General features: G+C 40.5%; 1 long non-coding RNA gene across 1 annotated transcript; it reads right to left on the bottom strand.

Annotated features, from left to right (window-relative positions):
- Positions 1-11,775: 11,775 nt before the first annotated feature.
- On the bottom strand, positions 11,776-13,038 carry LOC122145551. Its single transcript, XR_006160390.1, has 2 exons — positions 12,849-13,038; positions 11,776-12,199 (listed from the first exon to the last, which is right to left on the bottom strand). It is a non-coding gene; the product is annotated as an uncharacterized LOC122145551 (long non-coding RNA).
- Positions 13,039-13,352: the final 314 nt, after the last annotated feature.

Raw genomic sequence — 13,352 nt, 5'->3', positions numbered from 1 at the left:
TGGAGCACATCAAACAGATGTGTGGGCAGAGTGACCACACACAAAAAAATAAAAATTTTCCCCAATCAGAAGCCCTGGATGAACAGAGAGGTTTGCCTCCTGCTCAAAGCAAGAGATGCAGCCTTCAGGTCTGGAGACCGGGAGGATTACAGCTCAGCCAGAGCCAACCTGAGGAAGGGTATCTGCCAGGCCAAACTCACACATAAACAGAGGATTGAAGAACACTTCAATTCTTCAGACGCCCGACGTATGTGGCAAGGCATACAATCCATCACAGATTACAAACCACCTAACACTGTACCCCCCTCCAGCTCTGCCTCTCTCCCTGACGAGCTCAATCACTTTTATGCTTGTTTTGATAAAAATAATAAGGAGATCTTCCTCAAGGCTGAACATCAGCCCAATGAACTGCCTCTCACACTCTCCACCTCAGCTGTTTACTCCACTCTGTGTAAGGTGAATGCACGGAAGGCAGCTGGACCTGATGGAATACCTGGTCGTGTGCTTAAAGCTTGTGCGGAGCAACTGGCTGAGGTCTTCACGGACATTTTCAATCTGTCCCTGGCCCAAACAACTGTCCCCACTGTCTTCAAAACCTCCACCATCGTACCAGTACCGAAACACTCCACTGCCTCGGTCCCTAACGACTTCCGTCCTGTTGCACTCACCCCCATCATTGCCAAGTGCTTTGAAAAGCTGATTGCATCCCATTTAAAATCCTGTCTCCCTGCTACACTGGACCCATTTCAATGTACTCCCTTTCAATGACCCATTCCTGTACTCCCTTTTCACCCATGACTGCGTTCCTGTTTATGGCTCCAACACCATAATCAAATTTGCAGATGACACCACGGTGGTAGGTCTGATCAAAGATGATGATGAGTCAGCCTACAGGGATGAGGTGCAGCACCTGGCTGTGTGGTGTGCCACCAACAATCTGGAATTAAACACCCAGAAGACAAAGGAGATCATTGTGGACTTCAGGCGGGCTAGGAGTCATGCACACACACCCATCTACCCTCAACAGAGCTGTAGTGGAGTGTGTGTCAAGTTTCAAGTTCCTTGGCATCCACATCTCTGATGATCTCACCTGGTCCCTAAACACCTCCACCCTGGTCAGAAAGGCACAGCAGCGACTTTACTTCTTACGGAGCCTTAAGAAAGTTCACCTGAATCCCAGGATCCTTGTGGAATTCTACCGCTGTACCATTGAGAGCATACTCACAAACTGCATCTCAGTGTGGTACAGCAATTGCTCCGCATCTGACCGCAAAGCACTCCAGCGAGTGGTGAAAACTGCTCAAACGGATCACCGGCACCCAGTTAACTTCCATTGAGAACATCTATCACAAGCGCTGTCTGGGCAGGGCAAGAAACATCATCAAGGATGCCTCTCACCCTAACCATGGACTTTTCACCCTCCTTCCATCCGGCAGACGTTACAGGAGCCTACGCTCTCGGACTAGCAGGCTCAGGAAGAGCTTCTTCCCCGAGGCCGTGACCCTTCTGAACCACCACCACCAATCTAACCGGCACCTACTGTACTTTATTACTGCACTGGTCAAAGCACTTTACATACATGTATTTGCACTACTCATATTTTGCACAGATTGCACACTGTTCTAGTTATCACACTGTAAACTAAGTTGTTACTGTACAAAGCACAGTAAACTATTCTATAAAAATATAATTGCACTACTGTTATTTTACATAGAATACATTTTAACAATACTTTTTGCACATTCATCCAACTCTATTTATTACCAGTTCTCACATTGCTGCTGTTCATAATGTGTATATATAATCCTACATTGCTCTGTTCATAATGTACTGTACATACAATCCTACACTGCATTCCTATTTATATTCTGTATATACTCTGCTCAATACTGTATATAGCAACCCCACTGTACATTCTGTAAATCATAGCTTCACTTACTCTGCACTTTTATGTATATAAAACACTATATTCTTGCACTTCTGGTTAGATGCTAACTGCATTTCATTAGCTCTGTACTTGTACTCTGCATAATGACAATAAAGTTGAATCTAATCTAATCTAATTAAAAGTGGTAGCCTATTTTAGTGAGCTAGGCTACATGGATTTATATGCAAAATGTCAGTATTCTCACATATTAGGCCTATATTTGTCACAAATACATTTTTAATTTATATTTTAAAATTCCTTTAATAAAACAGCATGCATTTTTGTAATGCACTACTTTGTTATTCGTTACTTGTCCTTTATTTTGACAGATAACTTCTTGGGAAAAAGATATCTGTTGGTACACTGATTAAGAAATTGTTGCGTGTTTTATAAATTATTTCCTTTATTTTAGTAAAACGTGAGGCACTGTATAATTTCTCTCCCATTATTTAGGCCTAATTAAAACAAGAAACAAATGAATTAAACCTGCACGATTTAACTAAATCATTAAAACTCTAAAGAATGGACGGATTAATAAAACGTCCTCACATTTAAACTTAAGTTCTCTCATTATAATCAACGAAATACACACAATGTAAAAAAGAGCTTCATTAATTGACAAGTTCAGTGATTTTAAAGGGAGCCTTCTTTACTTGCTTTCATATAATTTAAGTTAAAAAAAAAAAAAGATTTTCACATGATGCTGAGTGCACGCGCAGCATTTATTCTTAGTTGTCTACATATTTTATCTTCATTACAAATCTTGTTTGGTTTTATTTTGGATAATTGCATGTAAAAAAATATTTACTTTGTAATGCACATGCAAAATATGAAACTTCCATCTTATTTCGCAGTCTATAGCAATTTATAATTATTTGTACAATAATATTTAACTTAACCTGCTTTATATCTTTATTATTTAATGCAAAAGAGATTTATTAAAACAAGTTTATAAGAGTCATGCATCCATTTAATCTTGATCAAGAACAATGAATGATCAACGAATTGGAGCGACATCAGCCATAAGATCATTTTAAAACGTAAAATAGCCTCCAATTTAGAGGTTATAACTGCATCTGTCTCAGTTGTAGACTTGAGAAGATTATTTTTAATGTGGATCCCGTACTGTAACCGAAAAGCTTGAAATGTAAGTATTATGTAATCTGTGAAGGTTGCATTTCTATTTAAAGGTGCGTACAGTATACTGTGGAGATTAGAGTCAGCACTGTGAATTTCATCTTGCAGCCGACAAGAAAACATTTGTTTATTAATAAATAATTAAATTGTCTCCTTTTTCACAATTATTAGGCTACTTCTGCTTGTGCTTTGTGGCAATCTTAATGTATGTGCTTGAGCGCGCAAAATAACATAAAAAATACCAATAAAAATAAAAATCAAATGTAACCGTGATACACACTAAACGTAAGCTTACACTGTGCTAGGTTCGAAAGGAGCTAAGTGATATAAACTGTACCCATAAAAGGAAATATCAGACCAGGTAAGTAGTAACCAGTAACTTTTACTCACATTAAGTTGCAAATAACAGTTGAAACACAATTGCATAACAGGTTTATGAAAAAAATAAATAAAAATGGGCCCTTTAAAATAAAAATGAGTCTCTGATTTTGTCCTTTTGTAGTCGTTAAAGTCTGTTTTGTGATCACTTTCTGTATTAATAAATCCTGTCAATAGTTCGGTGTCAAAAGTGTGTGTCACCAGTTCTGTGACAGTTCCTCCTTTTAAAAGGAAGTTTGCACTTGGATGAAAGTGGGTACCAGCTCAGGCGACTGATACTTTCCTACCACCAGAGGAAACGTTCGATGAGTTGGTCTGCGTCTCTTCACAATCACACTGGGAGGCTCGCCATCGATAGAGAAGGATCTTCCAAGTAGTTTTCACTCTGTTCATAAGACCTGACCTGTTTATTTCAAACAGGAAATTTAAAATAATGTTCTATATATGTTGTACAACAGACATACTAAAGCATAACAACCATGTAACATTAAGAATCACATGCTGCATAACACTAAATGATCACATGTTCAGGCCTATTTATCACACTTTAGTTCAACTTTAAATCTCAACTCAATTTCTAGAATATAACATACACAACCTTATACTTAATTAATAACAGCTGATAATAAATCAACAAAAATGGCATACTCTTATATCCCTGGATTAGAGAAAAACTGTAAACAATACAGGCTCTACATAAATTAAGTTGCAACACATAGCTGTAGTTGCAAAATTAATACTCTAATTTGAGTACCCTTTTTAAAACAAAATGTTTTATCTACTCAAAGCAGAATTTAAACATTAAAGTTTAACATTTCCACTCACAGCATTAAAATAAAATCATCATAGAAACCATATAGTATTTTTTTATAACATTCCCTTCAGTAGAAATGCTGTGTAATTCACTCAGCTATTCCTTAAAACAAAACAAATGAACAATAAAACAGCTGTGTTCAGGTAACTTAAATATCAGCTTACTATTTCTGTACTCTTTATAAGCTTTGTATCACAGTTAGCAAGCGATATTAACATCATGCAGTTCACTAGCTTACCGAGACAAATACAGGTGGAAAATAGAATTTTCCAAACTTTCGGTTGCTCCTCCTTATTCTGTCTTCTGTGTTGGTTCTTTAGCTTGCTAATACACTCACTTTTATCACTCTGTTAACGTTATATCTGTAAATTTCCTCTCGTTTCCCGTCGCCATCAATCGTGTTCGTCTTCTCTCTTTCTCTCACATACTCGCGCGCATGGTTGAATCACGCAATTTGCCTCGTCCCCTGTCAATCATGTTCAGCTAGGGGAGGAACTATCACTCCTGATTGGCTGATTTCTTCCTAAGGGATATTACACTATTTTGGCTGTTTTTTTCCTTAAAGGGATATTACACTATTTTAATACAATTTTAAAGTAATTTTAACCCTGTATTGCCACTGGGTTACACACTCCCCTCCTTAACTAACATGAGTCCCTTCATGTTCTCTTTTTCTAATGATTACTTTCAAACGTTTCAACTAAAGCTCGATTAAATCCCTTTAGAATGGTCTGGGCAAAAGAAATCAAGGGACTGCCAAGTTGAGGGTAAGTAAATTTCCTAGGTGCTCTTCTGGAACGTTCTGACCTACGAGGAGGTTCACTGGTTATCTCATTGATGTCATTGTCTGTTTCAACAGTAGAACTTGGGTCACTGGTTATATCTGTTTGGGGGCTATTCTTTTGAGACTGACCTTGCGAATCCTCTCTTCCCATTGCAAGTTGCTCATGTAGGTACTCCTCTAGATGTTGTACTGATAGTTCCTTTTCCATTTGGGATGTGTTGATCTCATTTACTCTCTCTGTTTCCATATCTCCATCCATTTTTTTCAATTCTTTCCTCAGGTTCAACTGCAAAAGATAAGTTCTCTTCAGGTTCAACTGCAACAGGTAAGTTTTCCTCGGGTTCCACTGCAACAGGTAAGTTTTCCTCAGGCTCCAAACACATGGAACTTCTCTCCACAGAATTAGGACCGTTTCCAGCAGAGGACACGTCAGGTAAGGTTCCAGGTAAGCTTTGTTGTTCCATGCCAGGTAGGGTTTCAGAATCAACAGGTAAGTATTCAGCTCCAACCCGTGTGCTTCTCCTGCGAGCTGCCTTACCATTTTCCTTAGGCATATCCATGACTTTAAACAGTGTTGTCTCTACTTCAGAAACTTTGATGGGGTAAAATTGAGGATCCATATCATCATCATCCTCTGAACAGGTAAGTTGTTCACTTGGTTGGGAAAATGTCTGCTTGGTTCTGAGCCTACGTGCAGGTTTTGGCTCGACAACTTCCTCTTCTTCAGAAAGGAAACCACAAGGTAGGAGCAAATCACGATGTAATGTGCGAGTTGGCCCATCCTGACCTTCAGGACACACCACATAGATGGGTAAGTCTCCTGCTCTCTTTTGCACAATATAGACTTTTGACTCCCATCGGTCAGCCAGTTTGTGCTTTTGGCGAAGTCGAAGATTTCGCACAAGAACTCTGTCTCCTGCCTCAAGTGTGGATTCTCTTACTCGCACATCAAACCTCTTTTTGTTCTTATCAGCCACTTTTTTCACGTTTTTAGTTGCAAGCTGATAGCTTTCCCTCAATTGAGACTTGAGATTTTTCACATACTGGGAATGTGAAGTAGATGAACTGTCTTTGACTGGTAACCCAAATGCGATGTCTATGGGTAATCTGGGCTGCCGCCCAAACATCAATTCATATGGTGAAAACCCTGTGGCATCGTTTCTCGTGCAATTGTATGCATGAGTGAGTGGTTTGACATGCTCACGCCACTTTGTCTTATCCTTTTCCTGCAAGGTTCCCAGCATGCTCAGTAATGTGCGATTAAATCGCTCCACTGGATTTCCTCTGGGATGATATGGGCTTGTCCTCACTTTACGGATGCCGGCCAAAACACAGAGCTCTTTGATGGTTCGCGACTCAAAATCGCACCCCTGATCACTATGGAGACGTTCTGGGAACCCATAGTGAGTGAGGAACTGCTCCCATAGACATTTGGCAACTGTGCTGGCCTTTTGATCTCTCGTTGGAATGGCCACTGCATACCGTGTAAAGTGGTCAGTGATAACCAGGATATCTTTGGTGTTATGACTATCCGGTTCCAAAGACAAAAATTCCATACAAACCAGTTCCATTGGCCTGCTGGTGTGGATATTGACCAGAGGTGCAGCTTTCTCTGGCTGACTTTTCCTCTTGACACATCTCTCAAAGTTCTTGATCTTTGTCTCAATATCAGAAGCCATTTTTGGCCAATAGAACCTTGACCTAACCAGCTCAAGAGTACGTTCAATACCCATATGTCCCATCTGGTTATGGAGACTGGTAAGTACTGATGACCTTAACACATGTGGCAGAACAAGTTGGAAAACTGGTCTATTGTCACACTGTCGTCTCCTGTACAATAGGTCATCCTTCAATTCAAGACGACTCCTCTCCCTGAGCATCAGCTGAAACTCTGGTGACTTAGCCTTGCAACTGGTAGGTACAGGTTCTTGGGACTGAATACATTCTATGATGTTTCTGATAACTGGGTCTGCTCGTTGTAGTTTTGCTAGCTCATCTGTGCTGTAGTTTGGAACTGTAAGAAGACTTGGGAATCCTTCCTCCTCAAACTCAGTAGGGACGGCCTCTGGATGTATAGTTAGAGACTCTACTAAGCAAGGATTAGTGAAGTCTTCCTCACCACAAACAAGAATATGGCACTGACAGGCCGCCCTGACTGTTTCTTTGCAGCAGAAATCATTGCTCTCAGGATTTAGATGGTGAGAAGTAAACTCATGTATCCTCTGACTTTCGCCCTGAGACTGGTTGTCATTTATTAAATCACCATGAGGCCTCCTTGACAACCCGTCAGCATCCTGGTTCTGCTTGCCTGCCTGATATGTGATGTCAAACGTAAAAGTGGACAGTGAAGCTAGCCAACGATAGCTAGTGGCATCTAGTTTAGCAGTGGTAAGTATATACCTCAGCGGATTATTGTCAGTGACAACTTGGAAGTAGTTACCATACAAGTAGTCGTGGAATTTTTCAGTGATAGCCCACTTTAAGGCTAAAAATTCCAACTTATGCGCTGGGTATCTTGCCTCACTGCGTGATAATCCTCTACTGGCGTAGGCAATGACACGGCTCTGTCCATCCTGTTCCTGATACAATGCCGCTCCAAGTCCAGTTGTACTGGCATCTGTGTGAAGGGTATATGGTAATTTAGGATTTGCAAATCCTAACACAGGGGACGATGTGAGCTTGTCTATGATGTTCTCGAAAACCTGCTGACAAGCAGAGGTCCATCTTTCCGCAAAAGGCTCCTTGGGGTGAAAGTATTTGCCAGGTGGTTGGGTTGGCTTGTTTCTCCTTTGAGTTGATGGATAACCAGCAGTCAGGTTGGTCAAAGGCTTCACAATCTTGGCATAATCTTGTACAAATCTCCGATAGTAACCAGAGAAACCCAGGAAGGATTTTAATTCTTTCAGGGTCTGAGGTCTCAGCCAGGTCTTGAGTGCTTTAACCTTTTCTGGATCCGTCTCAACTCCGTTCCTTGATACAATGTGCCCTAAGTAATGTACTGATGTTTGGAAGAAACAGCACTTTTCTGGTGATAGCTTAAGGCCACTATCTCTTAGTCGGTTCAAGACACTGATCAGTCGTTTTTCATGTTCTAACAAAGACTTTGAGAAAACAATCAAGTCATCAAGGAAAACGAGCACTTCCCTCAAATGCATATAACCCATGCACTTCTCCATCAAACGCTGGAATGTGGAGGGTGCATTCGTTATCCCTTGTGGCATGCGGTTCCATTCCCAAAACCCTAGAGGGCAGACAAAGGCAGTTTTTTGTTTGTCGCTTTCCTCCATTTCGATCTGGTAGTATCCAGATTTTAGATCCATTACAGAAAACCATTGAGACCCACTGAGTGCAGAAAACGACTCCTTTAAATTAGGTAGAGCATAGGCGTCCCTGATAGTTTGGAGGTTTAGCTTTCTGTAGTCTACACACAGTCTGATATCACCGTTCTTCTTTTTGACGACTACAATTGGTGATGAAAAGGGGGACTCAGATTCCCTGATAACTCCAGCATCAAGAAGGGTTTTGAGATGGCGGCGCACTGCTTCAAAATCTTGTGGATGTATTGGGCGAGGTCGCTGTTTGAATGGCGTTTCATCTTTCAGACGAATGTGATGTTTGACTTTTGTTGTGTGACCGAAGTCAAGGTCATGATGAGCGAAAACATCAGAGTAGTTATTTAGCTTCTCGATTATTCTTGTCTTCCACTCCTCAGAAAGTGGTGAATCGCCAAAGTCAAGCTCCAGTTTTTTCTCTTTTCGACTAGAGGTGGCTGCATCTCGCTGATTATCAGAAGGAAATGATTCTTCATCTGGGTTAGTATCTTTTTCAAAAGGATGAGTATCTTGCAAAATGTCTTGAACTACTGCTAGCTCAGCAATGATACAGTTAGTTGGTAGTGTTATATCATGTTCCGTTTCGTTTCTCAGTATAACAGGTACCTTGTAAGGATGTTGAGTTGGCATGGTGATAAGACAACAGTCTGTGAAGATTCCACCAGGTAAGGATGACATCGATGGAGGCTCCAACAACACCCATGACTCATTGGTAACGGTTCTTGCACCAGCAACTCCTTGTAGTATGACCTTCTCACCAGCAGGGATTGTGGCAGGTGTCCTGCCTCTGAGTTTTACTGGTCCAAGTCTACCACCGAAGCGTTGCTGGTGTCGTAGCTGCAGGGTTCTGAGTACTTGGGCATAACCACAAAATGTGGTAGATCTGAGAGTGTTGTCATCACAGTACTCTTCATAAAGAGGGTCCAGAGTGTTCGTCCCAATGAGTACTGGTATACTGCTGTTTGAGCGAGTGTCTGGTACTATCAAAGCTAGAGTTTCTACTTCTGGTTCTGAAGCGATAAACTCTTTAGGAAACTTCAGATTTATCGCCACATATCCAGCATAAGGGACAGGTTCGCCATTAGCTCCTTCAACCTCTAATATGTCACTCACAGGTTTGATTATGTACTCTAACAGATGGTCATTGTAGAACGACTGGGATATGGTGGTAACCTGCGAACCTGTATCGAGTAAGCAGCTGCACCCGACTCCACCAACTTCAACATTAGCTGTGCTCTTTCGTCCAACAAGTCCTTTTGGGACACTCCTGGCTTGTTTTACTTTCTGTTCTTTCAATATTGCTTTGGTCTTAAGCTTTTCTTGAGGACTTTTCTGTTTTTCGGTTCCTGATCGTCCTTCCACAGGAACCGCTTCTAGTTTAAAGTGGAGGGGTTGCTTGATGCAGTCTTCTCATCCCAAGCCTGTTGCTTTTCTTTTAGCTCTTTTCTTTTAGCGTCAACCAGCACAGGATTAGCAGGGTTACTGCAGCTGCTAATTATGTGACCATCTTCCCCACATTTAAAACAGTACCAAGGCCGTGGTCTCCTAGTGGTCACAAACTGAGCTGAGGACTGCTTCTGAGACACAGGCTGGCTCTCTTTTGGCTTAGCCCTCTGAGCATTAGGCACTTTATTTCTCACTGCTTTCTCTCCCTTGGAAACTATGAAAGCAGCAATCTGAGCTTGGAGGTCAGCTATCTGTTTTTGAATCTGTTTCATGGTCGAAGGTATACTGTTATCTTGGATTTTCATGTCATAATCAGGGATTCCATCGACACACACAGCTTGTGCATTAGCCTGGCTTTTGTTTTTGTGAATCCGAGGTGCTGCTTCATTCGACTTGCCTTGGCGGCTCGCTTATCCTCTTCAGTCCGCAACAACAACAAAAACTCTGAGAAGGTGGGTGGTTTATTTTGTCTCTGTTCCAGCTGGAGAGTTGTGATCACTGTATTGTCCCAACACCCTCTACAGAACTGTTTGAGAAGCTGTCTGTCTGCATCACTGGCACTAACAGCCCTCCTTTTCACAACGGCACTCAAGGATGACTGCAGTCTATGAAGGTAGGTAGATGGTTTCTCACCTGAATTCTGGTGAGTGTTAAGAAATTTTGCAAATAACTCATCACCATCCTCTACAGTTGCATATGCAGAGTCAAGCAAACTCAGGTAATCTTGTGGAGAAGCATGACGATCTAAAGGCTTCACTACATTAGCAGCAGGGGGTAAAAGGCTATCAACAATTCTTCTCACCAACTGCGAATGAGAAACAGTGGGATCAGTCAAGTAGAAGTCAACACTGGTTCGCCAGGTTTAATAATCCACCTCATAGTTCGGGCAAGGGACTTTTCCTGAGAAAATCCTCAATTTGGCCGGTGAGTGCAATTGAGATGAAATTTCTGCACTTTTCACAATGTGTTCCACCACTACCCGCTGAACTTCAGGTGTGCTGAGGTGATCAGGAGATAAGGTAAAGTTAGGCATGGGATCCCTCATAACAGATGGAGTGAATGTAGCTGTTGGTTCAATGTAAGACTGTCTTTCACCAACAGTTTGACTTAATTCACCAGTGGAGTGAGGGTTAAGTGGAGTTTCAGTGGAGTTATGATGTTGTCCCAGTTGAGCTGGTGGGGGTCTGGGCTGAGCTTGAGTCGTAGGTAAGATGGGCTCTATCCTTTCACTCACTGGCGGAGTTGGCTCATGAACTGTCTCTACTTCTTCCACTGGGGCCTGTGCTCCAATAGTTTCTGTAATCCTTGTCAACTTCCCCTCGCAACATGTCCTCAAATGACACACCACTTAATCTGGCTATGTTTCTAAGTTCAGACAGAAAAGTGTGAGTGACTTCAGTGCCTAGTTTGCTGCTGTGAACACTAGCTAGTGATTTTTACGTGGTGTATGACATTGGAGTCCTCAGAAGTGGGTCTATCTAGCGGCAGTATAGTTTCAAGTGACTGCAGTGTTGCACCTGATTTAAACTCGATGATGGCTTGTTTGTGATATTCAGACTCAGGATTCTCAATCTTAAAGATCCTACTGATTGACCCCCATTGCTTTAAGTAATCGAAAATCTCCTCATCTATAGGGGTATAGGATAACCCACTTACTTTGACTGAATTTGGTACTTTGATATTTTCGTTCTCAACAATCTCCATTTTACAGGTGTAACACTCAACCCTGAAATTTTCAAACTTTTAACTCAGAAAAAAAAATGCAATTCAAAGTGTTATCTGCAGGTGGCGCTCTAACTGGCTTTCCTGTATGGCAACAGTCTACTCACAAAGCTCCTGGCTGGCTCGCCAAGTTTATGTAACCGTGATACACACTAAACGTAAACTTACACTGTGCTAGGTTCGAAAGGAGCTAAGTGATATAAACTGTACCCATAAAAGGAAATATCAGACCAGGTAAGTAGTAACCAGTAACTTTTACTCACATTAAGTTGCAAATAACAGTTGAAACACAATTGCATAACATGTTTATGAAAAAAATAAAAATAAAATAAAAATGTGCCCTTTAAAATAAATGAGTCTCTGATTTTGTCCTTTTGTAGTCGTTAAAGTCTGTTTTGTGATCACTTTCTGTATTAATAAATCCTGTCAATAGTTCGGTGTCAAAAGTGTGTGTCACCAGTTCTGTGACAGTTCCTCCTTTTAAAAGGAAGTTTGCACTTGGATGAAAGTGGGTACCAGCTCAGGCGACTGATACTTTCCTACCACCAGAGGAAACGTTCGATGAGTTGGTCTGCGTCTCTTCACAATCACACTGGGAGGCTCGCCATCGATAGAGAAGGATCTTCCAAGTAGTTTTCACTCTGTTCATAAGACCTGACCTGTTTATTTCAAACAGAAAATTTAAAATAATGTTCTATATATGTTGTACAACAGACATACTAAAGCATAACAACCATGTAAAATTAAGAATCACATGCTGCATAACACTAAATGATCACATGTTCAGGCCTATTTATCACACTTTAGTTCAACTTCAAATCTCAACTCAATTTCTAGAATATAACATACACAACCTTATACTTAATTAATAACAGCTGATAATAAATCAACAAAAATGGCATACTCTTATATCCCTGGATTAGAGAAAAACTGTAAACAATACAGGCTCTACATAAATTAAGTTGCAACACATAGCTGTAGTTGCAATATTAATACTCTAATTTGAGTACCCTTTTTAAAACCAAAATGTTTTATCTACTCAAAGCAGAATTTAAACATTAAAGTTTAACATTTCCACTCACAACATTAAAATAAAATCATCATAGAAACCATAAAGTATTTTTTATAACATTCCCTAAAATAGAAATGCTGTGTAATTCACTCAGCTATTCCTTAAAACAAAACAAATGAACAATAAAACAGCTGTGTTCAGGTAACTTAAATATCAGCTTACTATTTCTGTACTCTTTGTAAGCTTTGTATCACAGTTAGCAAGCGATATTAACATCGTGCAGTTCACTAGCTTACCGAGACAAATACAGGTGGAAAATGGAATTTTCCAAACTCTCGGTTGCTCCTCCTTATTCTGTCTTCTGTGTTGGTTCTTTAGCTTGCTAATACACTCACGTTTATCACTCTGTTAACTTTATATCTGTAAATTTCCTCTCGTTTCCCGTCGCCATCAATCGTGTTCGTCTTCTCTCTTTCTCTCACATACTCGCGCGCACATGGTTGAATCACGCAATTTGCCTCGTCTCCTGTCAATCATGTTCAGCTAGGGGAGGAACTATCACTCCTGATTGGCTGATTTCTTCCTAAGGGATATTACACTATTTTGGCTGTTTTTTTCCTTAAAGGGATATTACACTATTTTAATACAATTTTTAAGTAATTTTAACCCTGTATTGCCACTGGGTTACATTAATTTAATATAAATGTGCGATTAGTTGAATAATGACTTAAATTAATGACTAAAAACTTTGAAAATAGTAGCTACAAAGCAACAAATACATTAAGAACAAATTATTTTGT

Source organism: Cyprinus carpio, chromosome A7 (assembly GCF_018340385.1).
Source record: "Cyprinus carpio isolate SPL01 chromosome A7, ASM1834038v1, whole genome shotgun sequence".
NCBI classification, from domain to species: domain Eukaryota; kingdom Metazoa; phylum Chordata; class Actinopteri; order Cypriniformes; family Cyprinidae; genus Cyprinus; species Cyprinus carpio.
Note: the sequence above shows the minus strand (reverse complement) of the source record. Positions and strands in the feature narration are given on the sequence as shown.